This window comes from Protopterus annectens, chromosome 10.part0 (genome assembly GCF_019279795.1).
Source record: "Protopterus annectens isolate FY-2018-M chromosome 10.part0, PAN1.0, whole genome shotgun sequence".
NCBI classification, from domain to species: domain Eukaryota; kingdom Metazoa; phylum Chordata; order Ceratodontiformes; family Protopteridae; genus Protopterus; species Protopterus annectens.
In genome coordinates this window covers 162,970,092-162,987,014 of record NC_056744.1, presented here as the reverse complement: position 1 = coordinate 162,987,014, position 16,923 = coordinate 162,970,092, and positions in this window count along the sequence as shown.

Here is a 16,923-nt window from a genome sequence, read left to right as displayed (position 1 = left end):
TTGCTATTCTCTGATGCAGGTTTGACTAAAGCTACAATCATGTCTGCTTTAGTCAGGTTGGCATGCACAAGTCCTTTAGCTTGGCACATCTCAGCCAACTGGCTCCTTGTCAGCTTGCCATACTCCTCTGCTGACATGCTTGCCTGGTCTCCCTGACTAATTAAGCTAACAAAAAAAATAAAACAATTGTGGTATGAACTCTGAATGTTCACTGCATGGCTGATTAAGAGTGCAAACACATTCAGTGACCACTGTACACAGGCTACAGGAATTCAATATCCACACCACTACAAGCCAATTAATATGTGATGTGGCTATCCCACCACTGCCGAACAATTAATATGTGACACCCCTGCACTGGCCGAGTAATCCAGGAACCTCAATCCTCACCACCAGCACAAGTGAGGGACATGCACATTGGGTGGATGACAAGTACACACACAGTAAAGTACAATTTCCCTTAAGAGCACACACAGATCACAATCAGTCTGGGGCTAGTTTCTCCCTCTTCTCTTGATCCCCAATAGGACTCCACACTGGCACAGCTATAGGGTTAAAATCTCAGATGAGTGGTCAAGCCAAATCCTCCAGCCCTCTCTCTGTCCAACCAGTGCTTCTTGTCCCTGCCCAAGTAGCTGACACGCACACACACTTTGAGATTTGATTTATATACAGACATGCAGACACTCTTGGGGAAGGCTGGCACAGATTCACTAGCCATGCCCCCTTCTGCCCAGACTATAAGGTAATACCAGCTGCCACCAACCACTACTTATCGGCTACTATAAGGCCCTTCCCAAAGGATGACCAGTTCTTCTGTGTAATGTTACTATTATCCAAATGATAAGTGTGACCAAGAATAAGGCTATTGGAGTGGCCCATACATTGTTACCAAATACATATGCAAGTACCCTAAGAGCTTAAATATATCTAAACAAACTAGCCACAATTAAAATGTTTAAAATATATTTTACAATAAATAATAAACAATCAAATCGATACTCAATAACTCAACACAGTGACTGCAGAGTTCAGAATCACTGGAGATATTTTAAAACAACATTGCAGGACAGTCTGAAATAAATGCAGAAATCATCTAAACTAATCTTTACTATATTCCTAACTATCTCTAAAACAAAGAGTTAGAAGGTCACACTAAAAAAAAATCAGAAAAAAACTAAATTATAACTCCAGCCAAGCTAGAACTTCCAATGAGTAACCTCCCAAACCTCCTGTAACAGAGGCACATGGGATATATGCAAATTACACTTATGAACATCAGGTGTTTCAGCTGTATGGCAATTCTGATTACCTATGACTTTTACATATGAAGTCGTTTTAATGGACAATTTGAGGTCAATAAAGCCAAACCCCACTAGCTATGGATATGCATATTTCAGCCTTGTTATGACCTCATCAGCAAAGCATAAGCAGAGTGTTTGACTACCATAAGAAACACAGGGTTGTTATTTCCAGCCGATTTCCATTATCATTAGGGTGACTGCAAACTATCCCAAATAACAAATTAAAAAAAGAGTTAGAAGGTCACAATGAAAACCAATCAGAAAAAAACTTAATGAAAACTCCAGCCAAGCTAAAACTTCCAATGAGTGACCTCCCAAACCTCCTGCAACAGAGACACATGGGATATATGCAAATGACCCTTATGAACATCAGGTATTTTAGCTATATGGCAATTCTGATTGCCCATGACTTTTACATTTGAAATCATTTTAATCGACAATTTCAGGCCAATAAAGCCAAACCCAATAGCCATGGATATGCATAATTCAGCCTTGTTATGACATCACCAGCATAGCATAAGCAGAGTGTTTGACTAAGCATAAGAAACACAGGGTTGTTATACCCAGCTGATGTCCATTATCATTAGGGTGACTGCAAACTATCCCAAATAACAAATTAAAACAAAGAGTTAGAAGGTCACACTGAAAAACCAATCAGAAAAAAACTAAATGAAAACTCCAGCCACGCTAGAACTTCCAGTGAGTGACCTCCCAAACCTCCTGTAACAGAGGCACATGGTACATATGCAAATGACCCTTATGAATATCAGGTGTTTCATCTCTATGGCAATTCTGATTGCCCATGACTTTTACATTTGAAGTAGTTTTAATGGACATTTTCAGGCCAATAAAGCCAAACCCCACTAGCGATGAATATGCATATGTTGACCTTGTTATGCGCTCGTCAACATAGCATAAGCAGAGTGTTTGACTAAGCATAACAAACACAGGGTTGTTATACCCAGCTGATGTCCATTATCATTAAAACGACTTCAAATGTAAAAGTCATGGGCAATTATAATCACCATATAGCTGAAACACCTGATATTCATAAGGGTCATTTGCATATATCCCATGTGCCTCTGTTACAGAAGGTTTGGGAGGTCACTCATTGGAAGTTCTAGCTTGGCTGGAGTTTTCATTTAGTTTTTTCTGATTGGTTTTTCAGTGTGACCTTCTAACTCTTTGTTTTAACTATCTCTAAAAGGAATACTATACCTAAATCTTACTTGTATAACAAGGCAAATACAGATGAGAAGTGCTGAATGGATGTTTTCGGATCCAAGACAAGATACAAAATCCCCAGACTTTCTCTGAGAGGTAGTTCTTAAATTAATAACATGTTACTGCTGAGTCAACTGGATGACATCACTATTTGTCAGTTGCCTTCAGTTCCCAGGCTAACAGATACCAACAGAATGTAACATTTCTCTGTGAAATGTACTTATCTCTCAGAAGTTTGCTAAGAACTGGAAGTCATAAAACAGTTAAACATTTTTACATTTGAAATCTGTAATCATTTCTGTTTCCAAACAATAGAAAGAACTTCTAGCTGTAGACATATTCTCTCCTAGCTGCCTTGAAACTGAGATAGACACTTCCGTAAAACTCTGCTTTTCTTGAAGGTTTGCAAGATAACTCTTTATGTTCCAGCCTCTACCATCAAAACATACATTTGCATAGGCATATAGTTTATATACATTTCAGTTCTTTTCTAGTAGGGTACACTGTGGTTACTTTCTTGAAGTTCAGTACATAACATACATTTCAACACACACTTCTGTACCAGTAGTTTAATATCCACATAACGTATAGTTTTCTTACATTTGTAAGACAAGCATACAAATCATATTAATATTCACAAATGACATAGAATTATTTACAACATTCCAGCTACCCGGGCTGGCAGCCTCACATATGTCATGGTTTTTCCACTGTCACTGTATATTTGGTTACATAGGTTCAATATGGATCAGTTAGGGAAGGGCACACAGTTAATTCTTGGGAAAGATAGGACTGATAGGCTTTTCCAATAGTTTGGGCTGCAAGATTCGTACAGACTGATGTGGGGAACCCTCAGGAGCTGTTTTTTTGGTTGAGAGGGGGGAAGGTGGTAATGGGTAATCAGTTTAATTATGTAAGTAATAAGTAGGGCTTTGCATTGTATGGGTTTTCTGTGTCAAAGGTTTTCCACTAATTTTTTTCATATTGGAAGGGCTTCAGATTTGGCAAAGGAATGTAGATCAGTTGAAGTCATTCAGAGAGTGAGTCAATGGTCTTCAAATGCCTTTTTATCTTATATAAGGTAATATATCCAATTCAGTGAATATGCATTATTTATTTATTTTTTTTAGGTAAGGAGAGTTGCATCCTGGGCCATTCATAAATTCATTGGGTGGCAAAGAGGGCTGTTGTTAGCACGGATGGCAAGGAATTGGGTCTGTGTTGATTTGGCTGGACAGTCAGGTGGCTTGGTGTTAGAGGTGTTAAGCAGAATCAGCTTATGGATGAAGTTGCATTTATGCTGTCATGAAGAGGGTTTCATTGAGTATTACTGGTACATTTGGGCAGTAAAGACCTGGGAATAATTCCTAAGAAGCAGCTTGTGTATAGAATAAGTGAGGATGGTCTGAGATAGCACCACATTTGTGTTGGAAGAATTCCGCTAGATTTATGGCATTGGAGGAAGTTTGGATGTTTATTAACTGTAGGCTGGTGCAGTAGTTGGTTCCACAGGGACATTGGGATTTTGATGAGAAGGACCTGGTTTGGTTTTGAACAGATGGAGTGCCACTAAATTACTTTGGTTTAGATCTATTTAATGTACATTTAAGTTTATTTTTGGATGGTTTAATGAAAGTTCTTTCTTAGTAGAGTGAGGAGCGCCTGTGGTCAGGCTGGTGTGCAGAGAAGACGGGCAGACTCATCCCTCTTCTGTTCCCCTTCTTGGTGTTGTGTGTTGATGCAAGGAGTTTGGGGTGAAAGTGTGTGTTAGGATGCTGCTTTGATTAATAATAATAAGTGAGCAGTGGTATGGATGCTGCATATTTGAGCAGGGTGAGCAGGGTACGCTGCCCTGATGTATAGTACAAGGATTTTACATGTTGTGGTTACAAGGTTATTCATGTTATGACTAACATTTGAAGTGATGCAATAAAGTTATGTTGGAAGTTAAAAGATGTCATCAAACGTCATTTGGTATGATGTGTTTTATTGAAGGGGACCGGGACAAATAAGGTTTGGGAATAACCCAATTTGTCCAGGGGCATCTTTAGTTAGAGGTTAGAGGGAGTTAAATGGGAATAGGGGGGTTGTTGAGGAAGAAGGTTTAGGTTAAGAAATAAAGAGAAGTTTGTTTAGACTCTGGAAGGGGTATTTACTGGGATGAGGTTTAAAGGAAGTGAGGTAGTTGTAGTGTGGGAATTCAGTGTTTTATGGGAATGTAACTGGAAATGGAAATCATAGTCAGACATGATCTTGCTACCTGCCCTCCTTCCCTTTCCTTTTAGATTATTTTGCATGGTGGGTGTTGGGCAGAGAAGATGGGCAGGCTTGTCCCTCTTCTTTTCCCCCTCATGGTGTTGGGTGTTGATACAAGATTTTGGAGGATGAAAGTGAGCAGTAGGATGCTGCTCTGATTAATTATTTATTTATTTAACATTTGTTGACCAGAAAAGTCCAACAAGGACAGAGCCTATTTTCATTGGAGCCTAGGGAGAAACACTTCAGAACGCATGTCTTTGAAATGTGGGAGGAAACCAGAGTACCCAGAGGAAACACATGCAAACACAGGAAGGACATGCAGACTCCACACAGAAGGCACCCCAGTTGCCAATCAAACTGGAGAATCCTCCTCTCTATCCTCCTGTCTAAACTATCCACCCACCATATTTCTCCACCAACACTACAATGGTTCAATAGCTATCTCTCCAATAGGCAGCAATCCACCAAATGGCAACAATCTTACTCTCCCTTCCAAAACACTTCCATAGGGGTACCCCAAGGCTCCATACTTGGTCTTCTCTTATTTAGCATCTTTATTAACAACTTTCACTATACTCTCCCACAATGACCAGTAATCTAGTATGCTGATGACTCTACAATAATATGCACTACAAATTCCAGCTCTGAACTCCAGCAAATCAGACAGAATGCCCTCAGCTCTACTGAATCTTGGATGCCTAACAATCATCTTGCCCTAAATCCAAAAAAAAAACTGAACTAGTAATTTTCACCCCTAAGAAAATAACTCCACTAGATAAAAAAACTCTTCACTATACAAGCACAAGACAATACCACTATAGAAGTTGTCCCACGTACTAATTTACTAGGCATTATTATAGATGAAAACCTTAACTTTGACGTATACATAAAACAATAACATCAAAAAAACACACCAGAAGCTTGATATGCACTACAGGCACCAGCACTTTCTTAGCCTCTCTACTAGACAAACCTTTGCAACTAACGTTTTATTACCCTCTTTCCTTATGGTGCCCCTCTACTCACTAATATCCAAAATTCTACAAAATCCAAACTTGATATGTGTTACAATGGAATAGCCAAGTTTGCCACCAAGTTCAAATTCTTGTCCCACCACTGTAACACACTGAAACAGTCAGGATGGCTGGAACTCCCCCAGCATCTCTCATTCACCCACCAGACTACAGTACACAAAATAATCTGCAGACCCACAGACTGTCCTGCTCTTACAGCTCTACTTGCCAAATACCAATCCAGCAGGCAACTAAGATCAGAAAATCATCTGCTTCTAAAAGTAGAAAAGCCCACCTTACTGGATGGTCAACTGCTCTACTCCTTCACCATTGCCAAACTATGGAACTCACTTCCGCCTTCAAAGAAATTCTGAAAAATCATCTCAACTTTTCCTGGCTATGTACCTGCTCTATAACCTAACCTCTTCCTTCTCCTTATATGATAGCTAAACTCATATGGTTTTTGCTACTAGTGACTGATGATACTTTCTCCATATTTATTATTTTTTTCATCACTTGTTGATACTGGCACAATAATACTGATTAATATATCTTTGTTTATACCTCTCTGATTGAATTTGCACCTCTCTGATTGAGTTCATTTGGCAACCAACTAAATTCCTGCTTTGATGCATATTTTCTATATATATTACTGTAATCAAACCAACTAGATTCCTGCTTTTATGTATATTCTGTATATTTTGCTGTAATCAAACCAACTAAATTCCAGCTTTTATGTATATATTCTGTAGATATTGCTATAATCACTATGTGTAACAGTGTTTCTACTTCTGTACCAATTAATGTTTAATTTGTTTCTGTATCTATGTTCCTGTTGGAGCTTTTATCCCTGAGCCTCCACTGAAAATGGGCTCTTTTAGGCCCAGTGGACTTTCCTGGTAAACAAATGCAATAAAATAAATAAATTAAAATAAAAAATCTTCTTTCAGCTGACTTTATATAACTTAAAAAAAATAGCCTAACATAACAGATTACAGACAGGACTGTATATTGCAAAAGACTGTATACATATAGACAGTGATGTAAAAAACATACTGTGGCAATCCTGTACTTAAATTACACTCATCTGCATAAATTGTATTTGCTTGCCAATATGCATCTGGAGGGATTAATCAGGAACATTCTGAGAAAGCAGAGACAGTTGCAAAAAATTAAAAAACTAACTTTTTTACAGAAAGCCAGCTATGCCAACCTCTTACCAAAAGCCTCCTCATTGTCACACTGCCAACTCATGCTAGTGTCGCCTTCTGGCTCATCAAATCCTACAACATCACTCAGAAATGGCTGGAACACTAAAAATACTACATTAGTATAAATTCTACTGCAGTCTGTAACTTCCAATGTGGGCATGACAGCATGGCTTCTGAATGCGATTGGTCGTGAGGATCAGCTGGCAAGGAACTAATCTTCACAATCCAATTACATTTTAAGAGCCATGCTGAAATACTTGGCTAAAAGGGAATATTAAAAATAAATGTGTATGGCCAAAAGTGATATAATTGAGAGGCTGTTGTGAGTGGGGGTAGCTCCCATAGTAAATGTGCCACTGTAATGCATAGGGATTATATATTCTCCTTAAAACCACATAATCATCAGTTTCACTTCTAATTCTACAGCCAGATACTTGGCATTGACTATTGTTTATTTGTATTTGACAGTTAATCCATTTGATGAAGGAGTTATTTGCCTTTTCATTATATCCCTTTTATTTTTGAAAGGAATGAACAGAATCTTCCCCATTTCACTGTTCCAGGTTTACTACTTCTGAGGTACACCTCATTGTTCATCATGCCACTCAGGCATAGTAGAAAAACATAATAATTTGGGAATAAACCCCTATGTCACCTGCTACATTGCCAACTGGCTCATAGATAGGATGCAGATGATTAAAATAAGGGAAGCTACCACCACAAGGATACCAATCAACAGTGGAGTCCCCCAGAGTTCTGTGCTGGCACCTCTGCTATTTGGCATCTAATTTTCTCAAGTAAATGTCAATACCAAAGGGCTCTGGCTGACTACATTTGCAGATGACTGCAAGCTAGGAGTAGTCATTAAATCCTCAAATGACTTAGCCATCCTGCAGGAAGGTATGTCTCAAATAAATAAATGGTGCAAAAATCATGGTCTGAAACTAAATGCTAAAAAATGCATTATTGCATGCTTTGGGAAGTCATCTATCCCAGGTAACTACCACACTAGCAACATGCCCCTAAATAGTTGACCCAGTTGTTTGGGATTTGGGCACTTATGTGGACAGTTTCCTAACTTTTGACCAATATGTTCCTATTATTGAAAAAAAGTCCAGGGATTGTGTCTAGATCTAGGGATGTCACTGTACTCCTTTACTCCATCCTCATTAGGCCAGTCGTTGCATTTAATGCCCCCCTTTGGCATGTATCTGTCCAAGACACGCGCAATAACTGGAACACCCAACGAGATATCTTACTAAAAGTATACAGGGCCTAAATAACATGTCATACACTGACCAAATCAGAGCTCTGTTACTATACTCAGTATGCCACAGACTGCTTAGTGGTGACCTGTGTCTGACATACAAGGCATCCTCCAACCCATTACTGATGGATTTGCTGCACATCAGCAAGTCAAATGATATCACAACTATTCCATCTAGTGATCTAAACCTCTTTCATAACGTCAACAGAATGGTTTGGAGGGACAAGTATGGTTTGCACAGGATATAGCTGCTATAAAACAGACTCTTCATCACCATACAAAAAAAAAAAAAAAAAAGTTCATCCCTGTCCATTTTCAAACACAGCTTAGATCTATTGATGAGAAATAGAAACTTACCACAGGAATGCCCCTTGTACTACTACTGGATAGATGCAACTCCTAAATTATTTATCCCATTCATAGGTGCCCTCATGGTATGACCACAATTATTCTCTTTAGGGGTAATATATAATTATTGACCATTGTAACCAAATGGGATAGGTATTTTTGAGCACAAAAAAGGAAACTGGCTAGGCTTAAATGACTCACAAGGACAGCTAGCCTAGTACTTACCTATGAACCTATGTGAAACCTTGAAGCTGTTTACATAGTACAAGTCTGTGTCACTTGTTTTACTAAGTCACACTACATGGCAATTGACATACAGGATAAAGTCGGGAGCTGCATTTCCTGTGTTACAGGGTTTGATACACTCAGCTGTCATTTGCCTACTCTCTGACTTTGAACAAGTCACTTAACCAGACATGGCTCTCAGGGTAACCCTGAAAAGGGACAGTGAGTCCATTTGGCCTACCTGGTTAACAAATAGGAATTAAAGTTAGATGTTTATACTTTATTGTCCATGTATTGTGACAACCAGCATTTCAGTTTCAGTCTAATTGTCATACGTTTTAGTAATTAAATGTGTTAGTTGTATGGCAGATGTTACAAGCAGAACAGTATGTCTCCCTTCTAGTTGTTTTTGCTTCTTCCATGTTTTACATTAACTTGTAATGACTTTTCAACATAGATTTGTTACTTCAATGGGAATGAAGTGGTTTTCGCAGCCAAGTGAAGTAAATGGAGTCTGGAGTATCTACTACCTAGGTTGCTATATATAACTGGTTCATATTTCAGTATCATAGTTAAAAAAAACATCAGTCAGATCACTTCATTTGCAATCTTAATCCATAGCCTTCCCATTTTCAGTTATCTAAGACTGAAGTGATGACACTAGTATAAATACAATGTTTAAGTACAGTGCATTTTCCTTGTGTGTGTGTCTCTCTCTCTCTCTCTCTGTGTCTCTTTTCCAGGCTCTATGTCTCTCTCTTCCTTTGTTTCCTGCTTGCTTACTTACTCAGTCATTCACTTATTACTTCTATCACTCATACACTATTTTCATAGGTTCAGTTGCTCTTCTCCATCATTTGTCATAAAAATCTAGTCTTCTAAGCTCTATATCCACATCTTATTATACCCATCTTCTAATTTTCCTTGTAGTATTGTCAGTAACTACTTGTACATACCAGCTTGATCAGCCTTGACAATATACAGATCTACACTCTTAGCAAACAAATAAAAAGTATTCTTATAGACATAATCCTCAAGGCTGCTCACCCATCTCATGTTTTTATTGACGTGGATTTCCTTATATTTTTCTACATGTAATTGTATGTTTGTATTGGGAATTTATCTGACAGATTTTTTTTTTACCTTCATGACTGTCATACTTAAGCCTATGACTATCTTTGTGAGGTTGCAAACTGTACCTTGACTCATTTTTTTCATCAGAGACCTACTCAAAATAAGCTATTGCAACACACACTTTTACACTGTACCCCATCAGCCACTGCAAAGTGTCATCCCGTGACAGAACCTACAACCTGGGAAATATTTAAAAGTCACACTTTCCATCTGTGAACTTTCATTAAGCTGAAATGCAGTCAAGGTCCTGGTGTAACAAATGCAATCTTCTTGTATTTGAAGGAGATAAAAGACCTTAGAAATTAAAGGCTATAAACTACTAATAAAATTCAGCCTGTAGCTCTACTACTAAGGCCCTCAGTCCCTGTTGTGTAATGTCCGAACCTGGGTAAATCATGTAAGTAGACAGATGTTCCCAGTTCAACCTGAAGAAAAGACACTCGTATGGATTTTACAAAGTCTAAAAGCAAGAAGCAGATTTCTACTTATATGGATATTATGGATTGGCTTTCCCCTTTGTTGTCTTTCTCTGTTCCTTCATCTTCTCTTTTACTCTCTGTATCTCTCTTTATGGGACTTTGATACAGTATACCTCTAAATGGCTTTCAGCTTGGACCCAATTCAATTTTATCTGTTGTCTTTTGGCAATATGCCATAAATATACAATGGAGGAGAGTTCTTTCAACTATCCGCTCTATTGTTTGGTTCTAGGCCAATAAACACTTCTGTTAGAAAGCACACAGGGGATTGAATATCTCTTGCTTCCTCATTAATCTAAAAAAATACAACATCCCTGTCTGTGTCCTGTGTATCCAATGCTGTGGTTTCACATCTTAGAAATTCTGGTCTACAGGAGATATAGAGGGCTAGATAGATAGATAGATAGATAGATAGATAGATAGATAGATAGATAGATAGATAGATAGATAGATAGATAGATAGATAGATAGATAGATAGACCTGCTTCTGTATTAATTCTGCTCTGTTGAGTACATGAATTCTAAATTTTCAAGACCCCCTACTTCTAGTCCTATAAACGAATGACTCCATAAAACAATACAAACCACATATATTGCATTTGTTTAGTTATCTTCAGGGAAGATATTTCATATGCAAAAATCATGCTGTATCAGCCTCTTTAGAGATTACTTCAGTCTGACATTCTAAAAAATAATGAGCAAAAACAATTTGCATCAAGACAATATATTTAAACTCTGAAAAAGCAGTAAAAACTTATCCTTATAAAGCATCAATAGCAAACCCATAATTAGCTTTCAGAGGTTTAAAATGAAACTCTATTTCCAAAGCAATTTTAAAAGGTACTCTGTCAAACAAACTGCAGAAAATGGAACTTAGCATTTTCTTATGGTCTTATTATACAACAAACCACTTGAAGAAAATGAACACTGAAACTCCAGGAAATCCCAGATGTAATATAAAAGCAGGTTTGCCTGAGTACGTATTTGTCAACTGTTACTACCTAAATTATTTTGGTGTAAGGTCCTGCATGTTTTAAGTGAAGCCAAATTGATTTACTCCAAGAAACAGATTGGCATCTTATTAAAACTCCATAATCTATTTTTCAGGTATCTCCTGGGTGAAAACCAAATTTATATAATTTGGTCATTTTGTCACTACGAAACGTATCTTCTGTAAATGAAAATGTACTCAGATGCTGTGATACTTTAGCTAACTAAACATTACTTCATTTTGCAACACCGAAGATTATATCAGAAAGCAAAAAGAAGACACCGCATAACAAAAATCTGAATTTACTTTTAATAGGCCTCCAGAATTTCATTAAATCAGTTGGTACCACTGTTCTCCTGAAGCATATTACATAAATAGGCAAATATTGTTCACAATTTATTGTAAGAAGTAACATGTCCTACAATGATCTCCTGAAAATTATTATTATTCTTTTTCATTTGACTTAAGGATTCAAACACATTTAGCATGCATTCTCTGTGGGCATATGATTTTTTTTTCACGTACAACATATTTAAAAGGTTCAAAAATGCCACACATATTAATTAGTATTCATTCCAGATAAGTATTACAAGCGTAGCATTTACATCTCCCATAGTCCATTCCATGCCACACCTTAAAGTGAGGAGAAAAACTCATTTGTCCTTCTATAATTAAAATGCATACCCCCAAAATATCAAAGAGATTCTCTTCAGAGGTTTGTCGGAAGGGCTCATACAGTTTCTGTTCGATGATGCATCCTTTTTTCTTAAATGCAGTATAGTTTGTACCTAGGAGAAAGAGAGAGGAAAAAAGGAACAGAGATTGTACATGTGCAAATGTGGAAAAAGTATAAACCATACATGTGTGTGTGTGTGCATGCATAGGGGGCATGTATGTGTGTGTGTATCCATGTATGCATGCATATGTTTGAATGTGTGGTCACACAAACAATGACAAAGTCAACTCTACAACTAGAAATTATTAGAGATGCTAGATACACAGATGTGCTTACATGGAGAAAAATATATGGAAAGATCTAGCCAATTGTTATATTGAACTGCATGAACACTAGTATGAAAGTCATAATATTAGACACACCTTTGTATTATTTTGACCACCACAGAATACTGCCAATAAGCTGTGTTCAGCCATCAGCAATGATAGCAGATTCCATCAGTAGGGCTGAACAAGAAGAGGCTTTGTCTACCTGCCTCTTTTGGTAGAGAGAAGCTGGACTTACATGGTGGTGCTTCAGTAATTATTATCCCCAGCAGGGCAATGGACATAATGATGGAGTGCTGTAAGGTTTGTTCTAGGCAGGGTTCCTTGTAGGGGTATGCCCTTGCCAAAGTGAACACCATTATTCTATTAAGCTAATTTGAGGCACTGAAGCATAAAATTAGATATCCAACTATTTTATGCTAGACATCCAATGTCTTGTACTGAAGATATTTGTAAAACAATCCATATATCTGATTTCTGGAAACACCCTTACCATAATATAATTAGTATTATTTGGTAGAGTTAGATACCACTATCTTCCTAGATAGATTTTGCTAGTTATAATTTGGCTTACATTTTACACCACTAGTATGCTGCCTAAGAATATGAAAAAAGTTCCATAAACTTGTAAAAGTCCCATTGACTTGTAACAAAGATTGGATTCAATGATATGGTAAGCAGTGTGTGTAGGACTAAACATGGAGAAAGATACTGAAAACACCACTATGTGGTTTCTAGAATGGCAACATAGCAGAGCTGGAGAAGACATATGTTTCTATACAGCAGCCTGGAGTATTATTTACACAGAACATAATTAAATGAGCAACAGAGCATAAGTAGCATTGTTAATGCAATTCAGAAACAGCTGTGTTTTTACTACGTGTCATCTGACACTGCATTAAATCAATTACAGAGTACTTCTAACAAGAAAAACATGAGCAGTAAGAATGAACCACAGTCACTGAAGCCATCGTGTTAAAAACCCAGAACATAAATATACACACATGGGTAGTGCAAACAAAATACAGGAAGGAGCCAGATATGAACCCCCACCTGCTGCCACTGCCAAATAACTGCAGTTCTTCCATACCTGTGCCAACATGTTAGGGCTGGCTGTATATCCTTCCGCCGGTTTAACAAGGTTAAATTTTTTCTGGCTCCATAAAGTCTGTTCTTCATTTTTTCCCTTAGAACTGCTCTACTAGTATTCTAAACAGTATATCCCTTAACTAAAAAGCGCAGCACTTGTTCCTAAAAAGCTTTTTTTTTTTTTTTTTTTTTCCTCCAAAAAAAAAAAGCTCAGCACATGTCTTAAAAGCATCTTCTTTTCAGGCTTAGCACTTCTGTATTATACAAAGTCCCTCACTAGCGAAAACCCCCCGCAGGAGTACCCACTCCCTTACTAAGTCCTCTCTCATTCAGTTACACCCCAAACTTCTTAATTTCTCTAGCATGTCGAAGGGCCAGATGCTGGCGTCCTCTCCTGTCCAGTTGGTGAATCTGGGAATATTGAGGCAATGTTACAATTGCCTCATGTACACAGACAACCCTTTCCTCCTCCCACATAACACAAATACTTGCGAGAGATGCAGCTATTTAGCCAAACTGGAGGCTGAGCTCTCTCAACTCAGGACTGGCAAGACCAGACAGGAGGAGAAGGCAACTACACACACCACAAAACCAGTCTCACATAAAGCTATCACAACAATGAATCAAACACATAAACACACAAAGACATACTCAGAGGCTCTGAGCAAAAATTTACCTAAACAGCAGAGGCCTCCAAAGCAGACACTCAAGCAACCGCCACCTCATGACACACCACAGACAACACATAAAACACAAAATCAGTGTGCAAAGCAGTCACAGCCCTTAAGGTCAAATACAACACCAAACATACTTGTCATAGGTGACTCCATAGTCAGACACACTGACGTCCCACTCACCAGACTGAACAAGGAGAGGGTCACAGTAAGCTGCCTATCGGGCGCTAGAATCTGCCACATAACACAAGCACTCGGGTCACTCCACAGCAAGTACAAATATGACACAGTCATTGTCCATGCTGGTGTGAACGACCTGAGACATACCTCCCTGGACTACATGAAAAGAGACATAGAGGAGCTCTCTGATTATGTAGCCCAGGCAGGTATGACCCTGACCCTGAGCAGCATCCTTCCTTCACCAAGAATGATGCCACAACATAGAGACAAGATGATCAGCTTTAACAATTGGCTTAATTTTTGGTGTCATTCAAAGGGGATCCAGTGTCTGTCTGCCTGGGATGACATGCTTGACAAGCCACGCTGCTTCGCAAGGGATGGCTTGCACCTGTCACCCCTGGGATTCCAGATATTGGCTAAGGCTCTTGCCATCCCCATAGTGCCTTTTTTAGGCAAAGCTCAAATTCTAAACCTACCACCCTAGAAAACAAAAATGGGAAGAAACTAAGGGTAATGCTGCTCAATGCCAGAACTCTAAATCTCAAAATGCATGCACTCGAGGCCCTTCTCAGTATGGAGAACATTGATGTCTGTGCTGTGACTGAAACCTGGTTCAAGGCTCCTGAGAGCACCCCGGCACTATCAGGTTTTACCTCATATCATGCGTTCTGGCCCCAAAACCCGGACCACACCACAAAAGGAGGGGGGTGTATCCATATTCATCAAGGATACCCACACCTCCAGGTTGGTGGCAATGCACGAAGCATCGGAAACCATCCAGGTGCAACTAACCATAGGCAAAACTGCTCTACAATTTGTAGCATGCTACAGGCCACCCTCTCAAACTCAGGAACCCCACACAGCCTTCCTGAAGACACTGGAGAGTATAAATGTATCTCCAAACACCATTATATTGGGTGACTTCAACTACCCAAATATAGACTGGGAACATTACTCAAGCCCAAACTTTCTAGCCCAAAGGTTCCTGGAGTTCATAAATTCAAATGCCATGGAACTAGTCACCGTTCCCACAAGAGGAGAAAATATACTAGATCTCATCATCACAAACATGGGGACAAAATGCTCCACACTGGAAGTATATCCCTCATTGATGAGATCAGATCATAAACTAATCTCACTGGATATCCACATCCCGCCCCCACCCCAAACAAAAAAGACCACAGTGAAGAACTTCTCTAAAGCAAACTTCACACTACTCAAGACTGGTGTGGTATCCTTCAAGGCCCCCGAGCCAGTGGAAACCACAACCCAAGCTGCAGAAGCCCTTACAAATGCCTTCTATGGACACCTCCAGGACTGCATGGATCAGGCAATCCCTAATAAAACCAAGACTCTTTCCACCAAGGGCAAAGCGTCCAGTCTGGTGGACCCCAGCCATAAACAAACTTTACAATAAGAGGAGAAAGCTGTTACATGATAGAGCAAAATCCATAAAAGAGAAGACACCTTTGATCATTATTAGTAAAAAAATACGAGCACTCATAAAATCATCCAAGGCCAACTTTGAGAGAAAAATTGCCATAGATTCAAAAGACAATCATAAGGCCTTCTTCAGCTATGTTAGAAACCTGGGTGGAAACTCACAGATATGCTCAGAATTAGTCCAAAATGATACAAAAATCACTGAACCCACAGACATTGCCAACATACTGGCAGACAGGTTCAGTGCAAACTTCACCCCCCTCTCCCCCCCAAAAGGAGAGATAACTATCCCAGCGGAGTGCAGCCTCCCAGACATCTCCAATGCGCAGGTGAAAGCTGCTCTCTCTAAAGCTAAAAACACAGCATCAATGGGACCGGATGGTGTCCCCGGCTGTGTGCTACACGAACTCAATGAGGAACTAAACCCGCACATAAGGCAGCTGTTTAATCTTAGCCTTACCACAGGATACGTGCCCAAGGAGTGGCGTACGGCAACTGTGGTCCCACTCCACAAAGGCGGTGCCTCTATGGATCCTGGTAATTACCGCCCCATAAGCTTAACAAGCCTGGTCTGCAAAGCTATGGAGAGGATCATAATGGAGCTCATAAACAAAGACATAGGGGACTTGCAGACATTGGACCCGACCCAGTTTGGCTTTGTCAAGGGCAGATCATGCCTTTTGAACTTGGTCGACTTCTTCGAAACAGTCACCAAGGCCATTGATGAGGGAAAGGCAGTCCATACAGCCTACCTTGACCTTGCAAAAGCATTCAACACAATACCCCACTCGAGTATTATAGAGAAACTTACCAGCTTAAATGTAAACCCATATGTCATAAGATGGGTTGCAAACTGGCTAAAGGACAGAACCCACAGGGTTAGAGTAGCTGGCGCCATGTCAGACTCCAAGCCGGTCACAAGTGGTGTCCCACAGGGCTCAGTCCTTGGCCCCCTGTTGTTCGGCATCTACTTCTCAGAAGTACAGGCTAACATAGGAGGACTATGGCTGACAAAGTTTGCAGATGACTGCAAACTGGGAGCCATAGTGGAAAGTACATCGGACACAGATATCCTTCAGA